Consider the following 21,232-nt stretch of genomic DNA (forward strand, 5'->3'; position numbering starts at 1 on the left):
AGTTGATGTGGACAAGCTTTTCCCTTTGAGAATAGGGAAGATTCAAACAAGAGGACATGACTTCAGAATTAAGGGACAGAAGTTTAGGGGTAACATGAGGGGGAACTTCTTTACTCAGAGAGTGGTAGTGGTGTGGAATGAGCTTCCAGTGGAAGTGGTGGAGGCAGGTTCATTGGTATCATTTAAAAAATAAATTGGATAGGCATATGGATGAGAAGGGAATGGAGGGTTATGGTATGAGTGCAGGCAGGTGGGACTAAGGGAAAAAAAAGTTGTTCGGCACGGACTTGTAGGGCCGAGATGGCCTGTTTCCGTGCTGTAATTGTTATATGGTTGTTATATGGTTATATGATGTACTTAAATAAAAGTGTCATGTTGATTCCATGTTATTAATAGCCAGATATCCACTAAAATCCGCCCTCTACCCATCATGTTTTTGTGATAATTGCTTCTCTCAGTGAGCTGCACTGAGTAATGAACACATTTGGGAAAAGCCGTCAATGAATTTAAAGAAAACATGTCTCATCACAAAATAGAAACCACCGTAAGAAGCACTCCTTCTTCTTAAACATCTCCTTGATTACAGAGGCATCCATCCTATAATTCACTTGTGAATAAACCTCAGATGCATTTCCTACGGGTCATCCTCAGGAGCAGAATTAGGTCATTCGTCCCATCAAGTCTACTCCGCCATTCAATCATGGCTGATCTATCTCTCCTTCCTAACCCCATTACAGCTGCCTTACAGCGCCAGAGACCCGGGTTCGATCCTGACTACGGGTGAAGACTGTACGGAGTTTGTACGTTCTCCCCGAGACCTGCGTGGGTTTCCTCTGAGAACTCCGCTTTCCTCCCACACTCCAAAGACGTACATGTCTGCAGGCTAATTTAGTTGCTAAAACTGTAATTTTTTCCTACTGTGTATGGCATAGCGTTAGTGTGTGAGCATCGCTGCTTGGCGCAGACTCGGTGGTACCAAAGGGCCTGTTTCCGCGCTGCATCTCTAAATTTTCTCCGAGTGCTCTGGTTTCCTCCCACACTCCAAAGACGTGTAGACTACTGTCAATTGTAAATTACCTCTATTCTTCTGTCACCGTCGCCAATACCTTTTCCCGATGGTTTGGATTGAAATGAGAGTGTGCCAATGGTGATGTGGGCCATTGATGATACCAGCTGCCCCCTTGAAGCACCTCCTTGTGTGAGTCTCTTCAATGTCGGGGACATCAGTACCTGTGAGGGAACAGGCAGTATCTACCAGTCTCTGTAATCCTCTTCATTCCTGGGCATTCATAAGTTCGCAGACTTTAGTTCCTTCATTCAAACTTTCATTCGAGTTGGTGAACCAAGCCGTGAAGCAACACAGTCAATTAACACAATTGTCAGTGATTGCTTTGAGTTTAGTTTAGTTCAGTTTAGTGTTTTGTTTAGAGATAAGAGTGTGGAAACAGGCCCTTTGGCCCACCTCTCAGATGATAGACTGTCATATGCTGAGAGAATGGAACGGCTGGACTTGTATACTCTGGAGTTTAGAAGGATGAGAAGGGATCTTATTGAAACATATAAGATTATTAAGGGTTTGGACACACTAGAGGCAGGAAACATGTTCCCGATGTTGGGGGAGTCCAGAACCAGGGACCACAGTTTAAGAATAAGGGGTATGCCATTTAGAATGGAGATGAGGAAACACTTTTTCACACAGAGAGTTGTGAGAATTCTCTGCCTCAGAGGGCGGTGGAGGCTGGTTCTCTGGATACTTTCAAGAGAGAGCTAGATATTGGCTCGATTTCACGGGGCGACTTGACGCAAGATGTAGCCAGAGTGGAGTGGTCGTGGTCTAGCACGATATCACACGATATAACGGGGGTAGAGTAAAGAGTTCCCACGGTACTCGGCAATTCTGTCATTTGTGCGAGTGACTTGTCCGTCTCCCGATCTTTCCCGAATGAACATCGTGGACTGTAGTGTAGTTAATCACGTGGCACAAATGATGTTACTTTGTTGTCACACACTCTATTCGTTTTTTTCACCCGAGCTCTTTAATGAGCTGAAGAATAATCTGTTTTTTTAGACAAATGTTGTTTGGTGTGATGCACCTTCTCTCAATATGTGCAAGAAGTCGTCTTTTTATTTTGTCAAATATGAATAAAGACTGTATCTCACATTGACCGTGATTATTGTGTTATTTTATGATCTACTGAGAGGTGAAACTTTCAGTCTGAAGAAACTTTCAGCCCGAAACGTCACCCGTTCCTTCTCTCCAGAGATGCTGCCTGTCCCGCTGAGTTGCTCCAAGCAACTGGTGTCTATCTTCAAAGGACTGACCAGGACTGCCTCTCTCTCTCTCTCTCTCTCTCTCTCTCTCTCTCTCTCTCTCTCTCTCTCTCTCTCCCCCCCCTCCTCTCTCTCTCTCACACAGGCATGAATGGATGAACTCCGCGGGCCAGGCAGCATCTACAGAGAGAAATGGACAGACGACCCATTCTTCAGGCTGCCTTATGTCTCTCTTCCCCCCCCCCCTCACCCCAACTCCCACCCACACACGCGAATGCTGGAGAAACTCAGCGGGTGCAGCGGGGCCGAAACGTTGTCTATTTCCTTCGTTCCATAGATGCTGCTGCACCCGCTGAGTTTCTCCAGCATTTCTCTCTGTAGATGCTGCCTGGCCCGCGGAGTTCATCCATTCACACCTGTGTGAGAGGGAGGGAGGGAGGGAGAGAGAGAGAGAGAGAGAGAGAGACAGTCCTGGTCAGTCCTTTGAAGATAGACACCAGTTGCTTGGAGCAACTCAGCGGGACAGGCAGCATCTCTGGAGAGAAGGAACGGGTGGCGTTTCGGGTCGAGAGCCTTCTTCACACTCTCCCTCCCTCACTCTCACACAGGCATGAATGGAGGAACTCCGCGGGCCAGGCAGCATTTACGTTCCTTCTCTCCAGAGATGCGGCCCGTCCCGCTGAGTTGCTCCAAGCAACTGGTGTCTATCTTCAAAGGACTGACCAGGACTGCCTCGCTCTCTCTCTCTCTCTCGTCTGTCCATTTCTCTCTGTAGATGCTGCCTGGCCCGCGGAGTTCATCCATTCACGCCTGTGTGAGAGGGAGGGGGAGAGAGAGAGAGAGAGAGAGACGCACACACAAGGTGGATGCGAAATCTTACCTGCCTGTTTCAGTGACAGACACCACCGCCAGTAAATGAAGACACCCCCATCTTTCAGACAAAAAGAGACACACTGACATTAATGAAATGCTTAGCTAGTTTTATTAGATTTGTATGTAAATAGCAAACTGGCTGGATTCACTCTATCCAACTTCCGGGTTCACCGTTGGCAGGAGTTCCCACGGTGACCGCAAGAGTTACTACCGATATCGCACGGGACACTTCGTTCATAAAATGTTGCAATGCTCAACCACAAGTGCACAAGACACTCTTGGACAAATTCAAACATGTTTGAATTTTCTCCCGAGTACCCAAGGTACACGATTAACTGCCGTTAGCGCCACGGTGGTCCACGAATGCCGTATTGTTACCGCACGAGGTTCCCACGATGTCAAACTCTGGTTACCTCTTGCGTCAAGTCGCACCGTGAAAAGGGGGTTTAAAAGATAGCGGAATCAGGGGATATGGGTAGAAGGCAGGAATGGGGTACTGATTGGGGATGATCAGCCATGATCACATTGAATGGCGGTGCTGGCTCGAAGGTCCGAATGGCCTACTCCTGCACCTATTGTCTATTGTCTATTGTCACCTGGTCCACGCCAACCAGCAATCACCCTGTACGCTAGTTCTATAATACACGCTTGGGACAATTTGCAGAAGCCATTTATCCTACAAACCTGCACGTCTTTGGGATGTTAGCGAAAACTGGAGCACCTGGAGAAAACATACAGGGTCACGGGGAGAACATACAAACTCTGCACAGACAGCACCCATAGTCAGGATCGAACCCGGGTCTCTGTAAGGCAGCAACTACCGCTTTGCCACTTGTGCCACCCTAAGGTTTGGCCTTGAAGCACCCAGATTATCTCATGTTATGTCGGAAGGAACTGCAGATGCTGGTTTAAACCCAAGATAGACACAAAATGCTGTAGTAACTCAGCGGGACAGACAGCATCTCTGAAGAGAAGGAATGGGTGACATTTTGTTTCGAGACCCTTCTTCAGTCAAAAGAGGCCAAGTGAGGCTGTGGAAGCCAAGTTGGTGGATATTTTTAAGGCAGAGATAGAAAGATTCTTGATTAGTACAGGTGTCAGGAGTTATGGGGAGAAGACAGGAGAATGGGGTTGAGAGTGAAAGATAGATCAGCCATGATTGAATGGCGGAGTCGACAATAGGGGGCGCTGTCCTGTGCGTGGCTGCCCTGCCAGCAGCTGTCTGTCTTTTCATCTTTTTATTTTTATTTTTAGTTAGTTAAAGTGTTTTGTTTGGAGGTCTAGACTTTTTTATGTGGGGGGTGGGGGGGGGGGGGAGAGGGGGAAACTGCCTTTCAGGGCCCCTACCTGGTCGGAGAGGTGGCTTTTCTCCGGGCTGCAGCTTCGACCCGTCCTCGCGGCCTACCAGTGGGCCTGGAGCAGCGTTTTCCTGTCACGGACCGCCCAGAACCTCGGCTTCGGAGGCAGCACAGCGCTGGAGCGCTATCGCGGAGCGGGCGATGCCTTGCCCGGGTCGCCGCGCTGGAGCTCCGGTGAGCTGAGACCGCCGGGAACAACATCGCGGAGCTGCGGGACTGTGGAGCGACCAGCTGCGGGCGGCGGCGCCGAACTTTACACCGGGAGCCTGGGATCTCGCGACGAGATCGCCAGTTGTGGAGCTCCAACCGGCGCGGCCTTGTCGGCTTCGGAAGCCGCGGCCTCCAGTATGGAAGCGGCCGTTCCAGGGTTCCCAAGCCGCTGAGAGGACTCTCCCGATGCCGGAGCAATATCACCCGGCGAGAACGGCCTGGAACATCGGGTCTCCGTAGAGGCAACTGTGGAGGCCTCAATAGGCCCGACTATGGGTGAACTGGGGTTGGGGACTGGACTTTGTGCCTTCCCTCATGGTGGGAGCCATTGTGGGGGGATGTTCTTTGTGTTTAAGACTCTCATTGGTGTTATGTCTGTATTCTTTTGTGTGCTGCAAAATGGCAAAAAGCATTGAAGGGTTTCGGCCTGAAACGTTGCCTATTTCCTTCGCTCCATAGATGCTGCTGCACCCGCTGAGTTTCTCCAGCTTTTCTGTGTAACCTTCGGTGTATGTGAATGTGACCAATAAAATACCTTTGACCTTTGAGGCTGAATGGCCTAATCCTGCTCCTAACACCAATGACCTTATGAACATGACTCTATGACTCTATGCCGAAGGAGAGAGCATGTGTAGATATTTTATTATAAAGTACTAACAACCGCTGTGGCAATCACATCATGTCCATGAAATTGTCATCACATCAAATTATCGTGTAGCTCACTTACGTACAGGGGTCAAGGAAAGAGTGTTCACGTCACGGCCCTGCTTCCACCAATCTTTCCGCCACCACGCCCAAGAAACACAAGAAGCACAAGGCAGACGCCATTGTATGCGGATGCCGAGAAGTGTGTTCAGCTCTGGCTCAACAACTTCTAATCTTGGACTCGATAAGAAGAACTTGCGTACAAAAGGACCGGATGGTCTAACGCTGCTCCTATTCCTTATGACCTTATGACCCAAAATGTCACAGGCAGCATCTGTGGAGAGAAGGAACGGGTGATATTTCGGGTCATAAGGTCATAAGGAATAGGGTTGGAGCCCCGCTGAGCTAGTCCAGCATTTTATCTATCTGATCTAATTTCATGTTGGCAGTCGGCCTTCCATACTGAAGCTTGTTTTGCTCTCTGCTTCACACCTTTGCAGTTGTCACTTAGATCACGTCTCAGCTCATCTGCCCCGCTGTCTGCTCAGGTCCCAACGTGAGCCAGCTAGGGGCTGGGCTGAGATCAAGGCAAACACACACTCTGCCTGCTGCTTCCCACTGTGGAGGTGGAGGTGGAGGAAATACCCAATCTTTTTTATTTTAGTTTCAGCAACTTCTACTCCATCCCGTCAAAATTCACTGTAATATTTAGCACCATCAGCAGCCAAACAGTTTACAGGGCAACTGAATCACCCTACCACAACCAGAGAGCAGTCCTGAATGGCTATCACTCTGAAGAAGGGTCTCCACCCGAAACGTCACCTATTCCTTTTAGTTTAGATTAGTTTAGTTGGGCTTGGAGATACAGCACGGAAACAGGCCTTTCGACCCACCGAGTCCGCACAGACCAGCGATCTCCGCAAATGAACACTGCCCTACACACACTGGGGACAATTTTACAATTATACCCAGCCAATTAACCTACAAACCTGTACATCTACGGAGTGCGGGAGGGAAACGGTAGATCTTGGAGAAAATCCACGCCGGTCACGGGGAGAACGTACAAACTCCATACAGACAACACCCGTAGTCAGGATTGAACCTGGGTCTCTGCCGCTGTAAGCGCTGTAAGCCAGCAAATCTGCCACTCTGCCCTCCAGAGATGCTGTCTGATCTGCTGAGTTACTCCAGCTTTTTGTGTCTATCTTCAGTTTAAACCAGCATCTGCAATTCCTTCCCACACACTACTTTCCACCTCATTGGTGACTCTCGGACTATCCTTGTTCAGACTTTACTAACTAAAAGTTATTCCCTTATCATGTATCTGTACACTGTGAATGATTCGATTGTAATCATGTATTGTCTTTCCACTGACTGGGTACCACACAACAAAAGCTTTTCATTGTACCTCGGTACACGTGACAATGAAGTTAACTAACTAACTAACAATTCTTCAGGCCTAAATGTAAAACTTTTATCCTGGAGTTTAGAAGGATGAGAGGGAACCCTATTGAAACTTACCGAATAGTGAAAGGCTTCGATAGAGTGGATGTGGAGAGGATGTTTCCACTAGTGGGAGAGTCAAGGCCACAGCCTCAGAATAAATGGTCGTGCCTTTAGGAAGGAAATGAGGAGGAATTTATTTAGTCAGAGGGTGGTGAATCTGCGGAATTCATTGCCACAGAAGGCTGTGGAGGCGTCAATGTATGGCAGAGATAGATAGATTCTCGATCAGTATGGGTGTTAGGGGTAATGGGGAGAAGGCAGCAGAAAGGGGTTGAGAGGGAAAGATAGATCAGCTATGATTGAATAGCGGAATAGGCTTTATAGTTTAGTTTAATTTAGAGATACGGCGTGGAAACATGACCTTCGGCCCACCGAGTCCTCGCCGACCAGCGATCCTCACACACTAACGCTATCACACACACAGCAGGAAAAAGTTGCAGTTTTAGCAAGTCAATTATTCTGCAGACCTGTACGTATTTGGAGTGTGGGAGGAAAGTGGAGATCTCAGAGGAAGCCCATGCAGGTCACGGGGAGAACGTACAAACTCCGTACAGTCTTCACCCGTGGTCAGGATCGAACCCGGCTCTCTGGTGCTGGAAGGCAGCAACTCTACCGCTGAGCCACCATGCTGCCCATAATGGGCCGAATGTTGGGTTACTGACATTCTCACTCCCAAATAAGGGACTAAAGGTCGGAATAAGGAACAAATTCCCGACGGCAATTCGTTGACCGACTCTGGCCGTGGCTGGATGAATGATGAGTTGTCCCGGGTGCTGGACTGCACACAAAGCCCAGCCGGCGGGCCAGCTGAGGACTTTTGGCCTACTCGACATCGCACGCAAAGTCTGGCACCTCCATCCAACTGATGAACGGCCATGAGAAGGAGGTGGTGGTGGTGTCGGCGGTAAGCGAAGGTCCGAAGGTCGGACAGCTGGCTGGGCTGCGGACCGACGGGGCCACGGGCGAGGCGCTGCTGCTGCACTCCTTGGCCAGGCTGCACTACTTCGGGACGGGTGAGTCGGTGCCGGGCAGGACAAGGGCGGTTCCCCTATGTGACAAACCAATTTAGCCCAATATTCGGGATGTCCCGGCTAATATGGGATAGTTGCAACCCTAGCCGAATGGCCTAACTCTACTCCTATTACACATGAACATACTGTATGGGCATGTGTATTCCATCAGCTGTCAGGTAAATCTAAGAAGCAGATGGTCTTGGTTTTGGCCTGGAACCATTCTCCACTGTGTCACCTTCTCTCTGTGCCAACCTTGTCTAAGCTTCACTAAATTAAAATCCTACTGTTACCCATCACCAACGCCCACTCATCCAAGATAGACCACATTGCAAATTCTCATTTAGCATATGAAGGCTCAGTGGAAAATTAAGACACCTGGCAGATTATTCTGATGGACTGCAGCATAAATTGCCTCTTAATTGTTCTTTAATGGATGGATATCATTAATTAAAGACAAGCCGTTAGCACATTTGTCAATGAAGGAACATTTTTATTAGAGAATCATTCAGTGTGGAAATAGAAACTTGCCCACATCGACCAACACGTCCTATCTACGTTAGTCCCAACTGTTGGTGTTTGGTCCATATTCCTCGAGACATTTGGTTCTCCTGAATGTAATATTGTAATTACAATGAGTTTAGATTTACCTTGCTTGATTAATTGATTGACAGATACAGCATGGAAACACGTTGGCCCACCATGTCTATATCGACCATCTTTCATCCATGACTCTACTTCTAAATGTGACTGTGACTGTGCGGAGTTTCCCCCCACCACGGGTACCATGTAACCCCGTGCTACCTGCTCCATGGTCGGATAGTTGACCACTAAACTGTCTCCCACGCCTGGTTTGCCAGGTGAGGAGGGGGGCTGTGGACCCCCAGCAGGACCAAAAACAAGACCTGTAAAAGGCGGATGAGCTCCTAGCCAGCCGACGGCCATCCACACTTCAGTACAAGTTCCGATCACTGTCGTATGTAGCATTGTACGGAACGATGATAAAGCACACACACACACACCCAAATCCTGTACTTCCAGCGGCGGAAGACCGCAGGAACTGGAGGACAGAGATGTGTGGTGCGTCCGTCACCGTTCCTGTCCGAAACCAGCACCACTGCGTCGCTAATGTTTTCAACGATGATGATGATGAACTCCGAGGCTTCTACCTTTGATTGAGATGTTTGAAAGATGCAGCATGTAAACAGGCCCTTCGGCCTACCGAGCCCACACCGACCATCGATCATCCGCTCACACGAGTTCTACGCTATCCCTCATTCTCACCCACCCCCTATACACGAGGCACAAGATTACAGAGGCCAAATAACCTAAACATTCGCATGTCTTTGCGGTGAGAGAGAAAAACGGAGCAACCGGAGGAAACACACGGGGTCACAGGGACATTGTGGTGGTGAGTGTACGGCAGGTACTATCACAATGTTTAAACTACATTTGGACAGGTACATGGATATGACAGGTTTGGAGGGATGTGGGCCGAATGCAGGCAGGTGGGACTAGTGTAGATGGGGCATGTTGGCCAGCGTGGGCAAGTTGAGCTGAAGGGGCCTGTTTCTACACTGTCACTGAATGACTATGTGCCTAATGATCAATGCAGACTCGATGAGACAGAGGGCAGGTTTCTGCACTATACCCTAGGCAAGCATATTCCCCCAACTTCACCCTGCAGACATTATTCACTGCCATGCCTCAGCCTTAAACACACACAGAATGTCAGACAGGTGGAATGCTGACAGAGGGCAAACACATATTATGCAAGAATGTGGTCAAATGTTGAAAGTCGGCACAGCAGCCCAGCAGTAGAGTTGCTGCCTTTCAGCACATAGAAACATAGAAACATAGAAATTAGGTGCAGGAGTAGGCCATTCGGCCCTTCGAGCCTGGACCGCCATTCAATATGATCATGGCTGATCATCCAACTCAGTATCCCATACCTGCCTTCTCTCCATACCCTCTGATCCCCTTAGCCACAAGGGCCACATCTAACTCCCTCTTAAATATAGCCAATGAACTGGCCTTGACTACCCTCTGCGGCAGAGAGTTCCAGAGATTCACCACTCTCTGTGTGAAAAAAGTTCTTCTCATCTCGGTTTTAAAGGATTTCCCCCTTATCCTTAAGCTGTGACCCCTTGTCCTGGACTTCCCCAACATCAGGAGCAATCTTCCTGCATCTAGCCTGTCCAACCCCTTAAGAATTTTGTAAGTTTCTATAAGATCCCCTCTCAATCTCCTAAATTCTAGAGAGTATAGACCAAGTCTATCTAGTCTTTCTTCATAAGACAGTCCTGACATCCCAGGAATCAGTCTGGTGAACCTTCTCTGCACTCCCTCTATGGCAATAATGTCCTTCCAGGGACCTAGCACCAGGGACCTAGGTTCGATCCTGACCACGGGTGCTGTCTTCAGAGTTTGTGCGTTCTCCCCGTGACCTGCGCCGGTTTGCTCCGGGAAGCTCCGGTTTCCTCCCACATTTTAAATATTCAAATCTACTCCCCCATTCAATCAGGGCTGATCTATCGATCCCGCTCAACCCCATTCTCCTGCCTTCTCCCCATTGAAGGGCCTGTCCCATTATACGAGCTAATTCAACAGGTCTCCCAAGTTAAAAAAAAATCAAACTCGTGGTAAGCACGTAGAATGTAGGTAGCATATGCGTCGGAGCTCAGGCATCTCTTAGCGGCTTGTAACGCTAACGGCAGGTAGCCGGGAAACGCGGTAAGCTCGTGAAAGCTCGTGAAGATTTTTCAACATGTTGAAAAAAGTCCACGAGAGCCCCGAGTACCTACGAGCGGCCATTACCGTAAATCTCCGAGTTCGAATCAGGAGAAACTCGGGAGAATTGCTCTTGAATTAGCTCGTATAGTGGGACAGCCCCTTAACCCTGACACCTGTACTTTAAGGGCGGCACGGTGGCGCAGCGGTAGAGTTGCTGCCTTACTGCGCCAGAGACCTGGGTTCGATCCTGACTACAGGTGCCTTCTGTACGGAGTTTGCACATTCGCCCCGTGACCTGCGTGGGTTTTCTCCGGGAAGCACCGGTTTCCTCCAACACTCTAAAGACGTACAGGTTTGTGGGTTAGTTGCCTTGGCATAAATGCAAAGTTCTCCCTAGTGTGTGTAGGATAGTGTTAATGTGCGGGGATCGATGGCTGTTTCCGCTGTATCTCTAAACTAAACATTACACACAGCAATGCCTCTGTCACAAACACACAAAGAATGTCAGACAGGTGGAATACTGACAGAGGACAAAGATACTGGGAAATAAAATGCAACACCATTTTTTTCGGTAGATATCGTGGTAAGTGTTGAAAATCAGGCCTAAAGCTGCTCAGAATGGTGATAACCTACAGACCTATTAGTTGAAGTAATTAAATGGATTTAGATAAGTTTTGAAGGTTTGGAAGGTATTTAATCTGATAAATACTGAAAATCAATTTGGTTGGGTGATGCATGCTGTCGGCAAGGACATCATGCTGTAATAACAGTGTTAAGATGGAGCACTCTCTGAAATGCTGGTGGACTCAAAAAAACTAAAAACAAATATCAGGATATGAAAAGTATCCATTCTACATTTCCTTGATCATCGTCCACTCTGATCTGCCATTTTCACGCCTTACCCTACCATATCTCTAGTCTCCCCCTCCGCTGACTCTTAGTCAGAAGATGGGTCTTGACATGAAAAGTCACCCACTCATTCTCTCCAGAGATGCTGTCGGACCCACTAAGTTACTCCGGCACTTTGTGTCTATCTTCTATGAAAAGAATAATGTACATTGATATTAAACTGAAACTTAATCAGCTTGAAGCTTTGATTAGTAATGGCCAAGGTTGCTGTGAGTGCCTTTTTTTAGTTTAGTTTAATTTAATTTAGAGGTACAGCGAATCATGTGCTTCGCGCCAAGTCCGCTCCGATCAGCGATCCCCGTATATTGCGTGCAGTTTTGGTCTCCAAATCTGAGGAAGGACATTATTGCCATAGAGGGAGTGCAGAGAAGGTTCACCAGACTGATTCCTGGGATATCAGGACTTTCATATGAAGAAAGACTGGATAGACTCGGCTTGTACTCGCTAGATTTTAGGAGATTGAGGGGGGATCTTATAGAAACTTACAACATTCTTAAGGGGTTGGACAGGTTAGATGCAGGAAGATTGTTCCCGATGTTGGGGAAGTCCAGGACAAGGGGTCACAGTTTGAGGATAGTGGGGGGAATCCTTTAGGACCGAGATGAGAAAAAACATTTTTCCCACAGAGAGTGGTGAATCTCTGGAACTCTCTGCCACAGAGGATAGTTGAGGCCAGTTCATTGGCTAGATTTAAGAGGGAGTTAGATGTGGCCCTAGTGGCTAAAGGGATCAGGGGGTATGGAGAGAAGGCAGGTACGGGATACTGAGTTTGGATGATCAGCCATGACATATTGATGGCGGTGCAGGCTCGAAGGGCCGAATGGCCTACTCCTGCACATATTTTCTATGTTTTTATGTTTCCATTTACATTATCCTACACACACTAGGGACAATTTACATTTACACCAAGCCAATTAACCTTTTACTAATTTTACTAGAATGTTGCCTGGGTTTCAGCAACTAAGTTACAGAGAAAGGTTGAACAAGTTAGGGCTTTATTCTTTGGAGCGGAGAAGGTTAAGGGGGGACTTGATAGAGGTCTTTAAAATGATGAGAGGGATAGACAGAGTTGACGTGGATAAGCTTTTCCCACTGCGAGTAGGGAAGATTTAAACAAGGGGTCATGACTTGAGAATTAAGGGACAGAAGTTTAGGGGTAACATGAGGGGGAACATCTTTACTCAGAGAGTGGTGGCTGTGTGGAATGAGCTTCCAGTGAAGGTGGTGGAGGTAGGTTAGTTTTTATCATTTAAAAATAAATTGGATAGTTATATGGACGAGAAAGGAATGGAGGGTTATGGTCTGAGCGCAGGTAGATGGGACCAGGGGAGAATACGTGTTCGGCACGGACTAGAAGGGTCGAGACGTCCTGTTTCCGTGCTGTAATTGTTATATGGTTATATGGTTAACCTGCAACCTCTCCTGGACTGCAACCTTGACGTGGAGGAGAGGCTTGTGTACTCCAGTGATCCTGAGAGCTATGCCGGATGGGGTTTCATATCCCTGGCTGGTTCAACCAAACCGGACAAGTCTTGGGTGAGGAGGCAGATGGAGCAGTCCCTTGTCCTCCAGGTTGGGGGTTGGGTGTGGGGTTAACTACCCCACCCTGGAAAAAAGTGTGAGTTACAGAAACTTGGCCGAATAAAAATCAAAGTACGCACTTGGTTGAAGAAAGTGCCCCAGCGATGCAGAACATGACACTTCCCAGCCAAACCCGCAAGGGAGCTGGGAAGCTGACGCACCTTCTGATGCCAAAGATCCATCCATGTGGGGACATGGAACATCCGAACCATGTTCCAGGCTGGCCAGGCTGCCACAATTGCCAACAAAATGGTGGGCTACAATCTCTTGGTCCTGGGCTTGGCTGAAACAAGGTGGACACAGGCAGGGGAGATCAAATTGGTAAACCTGCCACAGAACAAGTTAGGGCTTTATTCTTTGGAGCGGAGAAGGTTAAGGGGGGACTTGATAGAGGTCTTTAAAATTATGAGAGGGATAGACAGAGTTGACATGGATAAGCTTTTCCCACTGAGAGTAGGGAAGATTCAAACAAGGGGACATGACAGGAGAATTAAGGGACTGAAGTTTAGGGGTAACATGAGGGGGAACTTCTTTACTCAGAGAGTGGTAGCGGTGTGGAATGAGCTTCCAGTGAATGTGGTGGAGGCAGGTTCGTTTTTATCATTTAAAAATAAATTGGATAGTTATATGGATGGGAAGGGAATGGAGGGTTATGGTCTGAGCGCAGGTGTATGGGACTAGGGGAGATTATGTGTTCGGCACGGACTAGAAGGGTCGAGATGGCCTGTTTCCGTGCTGTAATTGTTATATGGTTATATGGTTATATGGTTAAACATCACGCGGCAAGCCTTGAAATGGAACCCCCAAGGAAAAAGGAAAAGAGGTCACCCCAGGAACAGCTGTAGAAGACGTGTCCTGACAGAAGTGTCTGAGAGTGGGCTCAACTGAGGAGATCTGGAAAGAACTGCCAACAACCTAGTGAGGTGGATGACATTTGTCAACGGCCTATGCTGTTCTGTTACATTCAAGATTCAAGATTCAATTTAATTGTCATTTGGACCCCTTGAGGTCCAAACAAAATGCCGTTTCTGCAGCCATACATTACAAACAAATAGACCCAAGACACAACATAATTTACATAAACATCCATCACATCGCTGTGATGGAAGGCCAAAAAAACGTATCTCTCCACTGCACTCTCCCCCCCCCCCCGATGTCAGAGTCAAAGTCAAAGCCCCCGGCTGGCGATGGCGATTGTCCCGCGGCCATTAAAGCCACGCCGGGTGATGCAAGGTCGCACACCGGGTCTTGGCGTTAGAGCCCCCGGCGTGCGCTCGCAGAGTCCCGCGGCCATTCCAAGCCGCGCGGGGCGGTGATGTAGGCCCCGCTCCAGGAACTCTTCGACCCCGCAACTCGGGCGGGAGAAGTCGCCGTTGCGAGAGCCCTGAAAAGCGGTCCGTCCAGGGACCCGCGGGCTCCCGGTGCCGCCGTCCGCCAGACCCGCAGTTGCAGCCTCCGAATCTCCGGAGGTCGGGCCGCAGCAGCAGCAGCAGCAGCGCTCCTCCACCGCTCCACCCGCTCCGGACTCAGCCAGCTCCGCGACGGTTCACATGAATAGGCAGGAAATAGAGGGATATGGGTTATGTGTAGGCTGATGAAGTTAAAAACATACGGGTTTGTAGTTTGATTGGCCTCTATAACTTCCCTTTAGTATGTAGGACATAGAACTAATGTATGGGTGATCGTTGCTCGGTGGGCCGAATGGCCTCTTTCCATGCTGTATCTCTAATACGAATGATTCACAATATTAAATACTCCAGCAATGTCAAACCTTCCTCGAATGTGATGGCTGGTCTGAAATGTGTTGCTTTTTAAGGACATAGAGTCATCGAGAGTGATACAGAGTGGAAACAGGCTCTTCGGGCCAACTTGCCCCCACCAGCAAACATGTCCCAGCTACACTAGTCCAACCTGCCTGCGTTTGGTCCATATCCCTCCATCCTATTCATGTACCTGTCTAGCTGTTTCTTGAACATTGTAATAGTCCCAGCCTCAACTATGTCCTCAGGCAGCTCGTTCCATTCACCCACCACCTCTTGTGTGAAAGTGTCACCCTTCACATTCCCATTTTACTTCGGAGTCACGTGAGTGACTACGTGAAGAACCCAGCCCAGTGCGCAGGTGCGGCATTATCGCCCAGCTGTGCACACGCGGCCCAGCGGGAGTCGGCGCTCCCGCAAACCAAGGAACGTGAGGTAAGTACCTACCTTAATCGGGCCTTGTGTTTTTTGCTCCAGGGGGAGCAAAGCAGCAGAGGAAGCGGCCCCAGTTCGACTCCAGCGAAGGAGCCGACAGTGGAGGGGGAAAGGCGCAAACGGGGCCGCACACGCTGCGGACCACAGACACGGGTGCTGCGCTGATGCCGGTCTGCTGAACAGCTGTTCGGTTAACAGCAGCGGACCGGAGGGAAATTAAAAAACCCGACCGGCAGCCCTGCAGACTCCTGACAAGGAGAATCGCCGCCCGGGAACCGCTACAATGCCGCCTAAAAAACGGCAGGCAGCCTCTAACTACAGGTAAGACAAAACCTTACCAAAAATACAGGTTCTACAGGAATCAACTTCCTCCAACAGTGGAACAGGCTGGAGACAGCAAAAACAAGTATGTCTGTCTCCCCAAGCCAGAGGAGGTCATGGAGTTCAAAACCTCCAGGAAAACGAGGGGTCACTGGCTGAATGCCAAGGGAGCTGACACTCCTACCCCAGTGCTATTGCACTAGCCATCTCCCTTGTCAAGGGATTGATGCAACAACAGAGTTAGAGCTATGCCTCCTCCAATTTATAGCACCCCCTTTTGCTCCCTCTTTTGAGGCTAGCTAAGGAGGCCAGGGCTGGGCTGGCTTAAACGCTGGGCAGGCGAACGAGAACAGGAGTATGCCAGGGGAGCAGGATCAGGAAGAGCTGCTGGGTGTCATGGGCCACTACATGGCTCTTCCACGCGACCGAAAATCACCGCCTTTGCTCGTTCCACGGATCATACTCACCTGGCAGGCGAGACGCCATGATCACCAAGGTGGTTCTCCCAGGATGAGGCTATCCCATTGCACTTCGAGTGTGCTGACGCCTAAGATGTTCCCAAATGCGGGATACTCGACTGCCATTTGTGGCATATAAGACCTGCCCTCAACCCCAAATATACGGGGCTATGCAAACCGCTGCAGCGGGAAGAGGGGCAGCTAAACCTGTGCGCCTCATGAGGGCAGGCCCTGGAACGAGCAGGACATCTCATACAACACCCAGCTGGCAGCACCCCTCGGCATCCACCAGTCAACACCCACATCCTAGGACTGGTGAAAGCCGGGGACCGCTGCTTATTACCCCCAAAGGTCTTTTTTAAGACAGGGGCCCAGAGCGTGACCCCAGGGAAAATGCGGCGCCCCACCGATAGCACCAGCATACCAGCAAAACTGAGCCTTCATGAAAAAACAATGAACATGGAGGTAGGTAGTCTGGTTCCTCCCAGTTTACACAAAATAAGGGTGCTCTACTAACTGCGGGGGGGGGGGGGGGGGGGGGGAATTAGCTGTGGCAGCAGGTTTTAGCTATGAAACAGCTCCTTAAAACACTGAGGTTCATCCTACACCCAGATAAACCAAAATTGAAGCCGTTAACTACCATGGATTATCTGGGCTTTAATATCAATTCTATCCATATGACTGTTACTTTGCCAAGGTGCTCGGGTCACTATAATCAAATCATGAATGTACCCACTGAAGCTATATCACAATTACAGTGGTGGGCAGACATATGTTTGGCATAGTTTTCAGCCCTATTACTATCACCAATCCTAACTTGGTTATTAAAAACCGATGCCAGTACTTTAGGCTGGGGACCAACTAACTCCATATCCAGCACAGGTAACAGATGGACCAATTCAGAATCATCGTTACTACACACACCGGGCATCAACTATTTGGGATTGGTGGTCGCTTACTGGGTTAAAAATATATGCATTTCAGATGCAGCACGTAATGAACCATTACCACCATGTCGGCATCCCTGCGAACAGTCACCAAGAAGCAAACATGGGAAAAATACTGCCACGACGCAGGGACAACATACCAAACTATTCAACCACTGACGTATTGGAGTCCTGGACCATCTACACCATGATTAAAAGGTGAGTTACAGTGTCGTAAATACAGCACGAAGCGCCCTGTCTGCTTATCTAAAAACAGCAGGACAGCAGAGCATGGGATCCCATCCACTGAAGATAAAACTTATGAAGGGCAATTATAATAACAAGCCCCAAAAACCCAGGCATACCCATGCATGGGATATCGGTGTGATATTGACATATCTCAGAGAATGGCACCAGCTAGATCCCTCAGTCTTGCACAATCTTTGTTAAAAACGCTCATGCTTATGGCTCTCGTATCCGCTCACAGAGTCCAGTCACTCCATAAAACTAGACTGGATAACATGGTGATTACCCCAGACCGCATCACGTTCATCATTCTAGGTCTGGTAAAAACCTAAGCGACCAGGAACACCCAATTCACTGGTGGTATTCCGGGCCTACCCACCAGAGTCCAGGTTGAGTGTGGTGACCCATCTACAACAATATATAGACACAACCCACAATCTTAGAGGGAGAGGAAGCCTATGGGTCAACCACAGAAAACGAGGTACGAGCCAAACCATTTCAAGGTGGCTCAAACAGGTACTGAAAGCTGCCGGAATAGATAATAATACATTTAAATCCCATTCCACTAGGGCAGCATCGACATCAGCGGCTGAACGAATGGACATCCCGGTTGACCACATTCTCAATATGGCAGGATGGTCAAGGGAAACGACGTTCAGAACATTTTTTATTGTAAACCGTTGACAAGCCTGATTTAATTGCAGATAGAATATTATAAACTGCAAATATTTAATTTAAGCTCAGGGGAGCTATTTATGTTGTTATTGTTAACAAATACCTTTCTGTTTCTTGAGAAAGCAGATCCATTGGTTGATTACGATAACACTTCCTCCCTCAAGAACTTCGGCAGTGAGTGAAATAAAAACGGTTACACGGTTTGAAATCACAGACCTTTGAAATCTTCACGTAGTCACTCACGTGACTCCGAAGTAAAATAGTAAGATTAAACGAGTACTTACCAGTATGAAGTTTTGATCTGTATTTTATGAGGAGTTACGATGAGGGATTACGTGCCCTCCGCTCCCACCCTCATTATATAGATCAAACTAATAAACTGATGTCTCACTGATCTTTACTATGTTACTTCAAATATTGTGTTTATCTGTGATTCCACACCGCAGCTTCGAAGTATGCCGTACCTGCGCACTGGGCAGGGTTCTTCACGTAATCCCTCATCGTAACTCCTCATAAAATACAGATCAAACTTCATACTGGTAAGTACTCGTTTAATCTTACTATTAAATCTCTCCCTCTTCACCTTAAACCTATGCCCTCTGGTTCTCGATTCCCCTACTCTTGGCAAGAGTCTCTGTGCATCTACCCGATCTATTCCTCTCAAGATTTTATACGCCTCAGTAAGATCGCCCATTATTCTCCTGCGCTCCAAGGAATAGAGTCCCAGCCTGCTCTACCTCTCCCTATAGCTCAGACCATCGAGTCCTGGCAAAAATCTCATCAATCTTCTCTGCGCCCTTTCCAGCTTGACAATGTGTAAAAAACACATTGAGGAATAACCATGTGTTTTTATGGCCTCAGTACAATTTACCAAGAAGAAAAATTGAGTGTAGATAATCTTCAACTGCATTCCATCGTTTTGTTCATTGGCTTTGTGTTCAACCTTCCACAAATGTTCACAGGATCCTGATTCAACAGAGCAGATAGATGGAGCTTTAAATTAACGACCAATAGACAATAGACAATAGACAATAGGTGCAGGAGTAGGCCATACGGCCCTTCGAGCCAGCACCGCCATTCAATGTGATCATGGCTGATCATCCCCAATCAGTACCCCGTTCCTGCCTTCTCCCCATATCCCCTGATTCCGCTATCTTTAAGAGCCCTATCTAGCTCTCTCTTGAAAATATCCAGAGAACTGGCCTCCACCGCCCTCTGAGGCAGAGAATTCTCACAACTCTCTGTGTGAAAAAGTGTTTCCTCATCTCCATTCTAAATGGCTTACCCCTTATTCTTAAACTGTGGCCCCTGGTTCTAGACTCCCCCAACATCGGGAACATGCCTCTAGCGTGTCCAAGCCCTTAATAATCTTATATGTTTCAATGAGATCACCTCTCATCCTTCTAAACTCCAGAGTGTACAAGTCCAGCTGCTCCATTCTCTCAGTATATGACAGTTCCGCCATCCCGGGAATTAACCTTGTAAACCAACGCTCCACTCCCTCAATAGCAAGAATGTCCTTCCTCAAATTAGGGGACCAAAACTGCACACAATACTCCAGGTGTGGTCGCACTAAGGCACGGTACAACTGCAGAAGGACCTCTTTCCTCCTATATTCGATTCATCTTGTTATAACTAATGCAACATTGAAAAAAAAGAAAAACAACAATTATCGTGTAGGTTGGAAATGTGATTGTAAAATAAGGAAGTGGGTACATGGATAGGATTTGAGTATAAGAGCAGTGAGGTTCTACTGCAGTTGTACAGGGTCTTGGTGAGACCACACCTGGAGTATTGCGCACAGTTTTGGTCTCCTAATCTGAGGAAAGACATTCTTGCCATAGAGGGAGTACAGAGAAGGTTCACCAGACTGATTCCTGGGAGGACTTTCATATGAAGAAAGACTGGATAGACTTGGCTTGTATACGCTAGAATTTAGAAGATTGAGCGGGGATCTTATAGAAACTTACAACATTCTTAAGGGGTTGGACAGGCTAGATGCAGGAAGATTATTCCCGATGTTGAGGAAGTCCAGAACTAGGGGTCACAGTTTAAGGATAAATGGGAAGTCTTTTAGGACCGAGATGAGAAAAACATTTTTTTACACAGAGAGTGGTGAACCTGTGGAATTCTCTGCCACAGAAGGTAGTTGAGGCCATTGGCTATGTTAAAGAGGGAGTTAGATGTGGCCCTTGTGGCTAAAGGGATCAGGGGGTATGGTGAGATGGCAGGGATGGGATACTGAGTTGGATGATCAGCCATGATCATATCGAATAGCGGTGCAGGCTCGAAGGGCCGAATGGCCTACTCCTGCACCTATTTACTATGTTTCTATATGATAGGACAGGTTTGCAGGGATATGGGCCAAACGCGGAGCAAGTGGGACTAGTGTAGATGGGACATGTTCCCGGTGTGGGCAAGTTGGCCCAAAGGGCCTATTTCCACATTGTATCACTCTATGCATCCATGATTCAAAGTGCTGTAACACCATATAACCATATAACAATTACAGCACGGAAACAGGCCATCTCGACCCTTCTAGTCCGTGCCGAACACATATTCTCCCCTAGTCCCATATACCTGCGCTCAGGCCATAACCTTCCATTCCCTTCCCGTCCATATAACTATCCAATTTTTTTTAAATGATAAAAACGAACCTGCCTCCACCACCTTCACTGGAAGCTCATTCCACACAGCCACCACTCTCTGAGTAAAGAAGTTCCCCCTCATGTTACCCTTAAACTTCAGTCCCTTAATTCTCAAGTCATGCCCGATTCTCAAGATGGCAGATGGAGTTTAATGCTGATATGTGTGAGGTGCTACATCTTGGCAGGACAAATCAAAATAGGACGTACATGGTAAATGGTAGGGAATTGAAGAATGCAGGTGAACAGAGGGATCTGGGAATAACTGTGGACTGTTCCCTGAAAGTGGAATATCATGTAGATAGGGTGGTAAAGAAAGCTTTTGGTGTGCTGGCCTTTATGAATCAGAGCATTGAGTATAGAATTTGGGATGTAATGTTAAAATTGTACAAGGCATTGTTGAGGCCAATTTTGGAGTATGGTGTACAATTTTGGTCGCCTAGTTATAGGAAGGATGTCAACAAAATAGAGAGAGTACAGAGGAGATTTACTAGAATGTTGCCTGGGTTTTAGCAACTAAGTTACAGAGAAAGGTTGAACAAGTTAGGGCTTTATTGTTTGGAGCGCAGAAGGTTAAGGGGGGACTTGATATAGGTCTTTAAAATGATGAGAGGGATAGACAGAGTTGACGTGAATAAGCTTTTCCCACTGAGAGTAGGGAAGATTCAAA

At 47.9% G+C, this 21,232-nt stretch overlaps 1 pseudogene; it reads left to right on the forward strand.

Moving 5' to 3' along the window:
• The first annotated feature begins 16,071 nt into the window (after positions 1–16,071).
• LOC129697710 (U1 spliceosomal RNA) lies at positions 16,072–16,222 on the forward strand (annotated as a pseudogene).
• The last annotated feature ends 5,010 nt before the right edge of the window (positions 16,223–21,232 follow it).

This window comes from Leucoraja erinacea, chromosome 5 (assembly GCF_028641065.1).
Source record: "Leucoraja erinacea ecotype New England chromosome 5, Leri_hhj_1, whole genome shotgun sequence".
Lineage (NCBI taxonomy): Eukaryota > Metazoa > Chordata > Chondrichthyes > Rajiformes > Rajidae > Leucoraja > Leucoraja erinaceus.